The sequence below is a fragment of the Cebus imitator genome, unplaced genomic scaffold (assembly GCF_001604975.1).
Source record: "Cebus imitator isolate Cc_AM_T3 unplaced genomic scaffold, Cebus_imitator-1.0 Scaffold28, whole genome shotgun sequence".
Lineage (NCBI taxonomy): Eukaryota > Metazoa > Chordata > Mammalia > Primates > Cebidae > Cebus > Cebus imitator.
In genome coordinates, this window is record NW_016107343.1 from 6,785,218 (window position 1) to 6,786,442 (window position 1,225).

Below are 1,225 nucleotides of genomic sequence, written 5' to 3' on the forward strand. Positions count from 1 at the left end.
GTGGCGCATGCCTGTAATCCCAGCTACTCAGGAGGCTGAGGCAGGAGAATTGCCTGAACCCAGGAGGCAGAGGTTGCAGTGAGCCGAGATCGCGCCATTGCACTCCAGCCTGGGTGACAAGAGCAAAACTCCGTCTCAAAAAAAAAAAAGATGGAGTTTCACCATCTTGGCCAGGCTGGTCTTGAACTTCTGACCTCGTTCGTGATCCACCCGCCTCAGCCTCCCAAGGTGCTGGGATTACAGGCATCAGCCACCAAGCCTGGCTTGTCATTTTCTTTTCCTCTGGTCTCAAACTCCTGGCCTCAGGCAGTCCTCCAACCTCAGTCTTCCAGAGTGCTGGGACTATACGCATGAGCCACTGCACTCAGCCAGCCCCCTAGGAATTTCTGAGCTTTAACCACATTGTAATTTTTTTTGTTTTAAATCAGTTCCTTCTATTTTCCTGAATTCAGTTTCCAGGAACTTCTTTCAGGTTTGGAGATTAGACGCCTTCCTTCCAGGTTAGTCGAAAGTCCGGTTGTGTTCCACTGTGTCATCATTAGCCTTCTCCCTCATGTGATATACTTGAGTGTTGTGGATTATGAGACCCAGAGAGAAACTTCCTGGTGATAATTACAGGGTTCAAAAGTAAAGGAAAAAACCTGGCAGTCTGTACTATCCATTATCATTATGTGCTTATTCCATTTGGTGACATAGTTTGAGATGCTATTTTTTTTTTTTTTTTTTTTTTTTTTTTGATTACAATAGACATTTATTTAAAGTAAAACAACTGCAGACCAAATAATTCTTAAAATTGTTTGTTTCAAGTTTAACCATCTTCATAACAGCTGCATCCACAGACTTCAACTACGATTACTTCTTTTCCCATTCTTCTCTTTCTTTTCTTTCCCGAATAACCTCTTTCAGATGTGGTTCAAGGTAGTAATTTTCCTCTTCATATTTGGTTCATTGCTCTTTAGGCAGGATCTGATGCTTCATGGACAGGTCCAGTGCCCTCTTAATTCGAAACATCCTGTCATTATAAAGGTTCTCAGGAAGCCTTCTTATGGCTTCCTTTACGTCTTCATTCTCATACATTGTATTATCTCGAAGTAACCCCGGTTTATTGAATCCTGCAGCATTGTAATACCATTTTCGCATAATCTCCAGCAACCTGCTTGATGCTGAAACAGCCAGCCTGCCAGCCATTATGACCAAAAAGCCTTCTTTCTTTTTTTTTTTTTTT

At 42.2% G+C, this 1,225-nt stretch overlaps 1 protein-coding gene and 1 pseudogene across 3 annotated transcripts in view; one reads left to right on the top strand and one right to left on the bottom strand.

Annotated features, from left to right (window-relative positions):
• Positions 1–1,225, top strand: part of CENATAC (centrosomal AT-AC splicing factor) — a 20,246-nt gene that overhangs the window by 9,381 nt on the left and 9,640 nt on the right. The gene's annotated exons all lie outside the window — the stretch shown is intronic.
• LOC108300624 lies at positions 738–1,205 on the bottom strand (annotated as a pseudogene). The gene has a single exon (XR_001823512.2). The product of XR_001823512.2 is annotated as a cytochrome b-c1 complex subunit 7-like (transcript).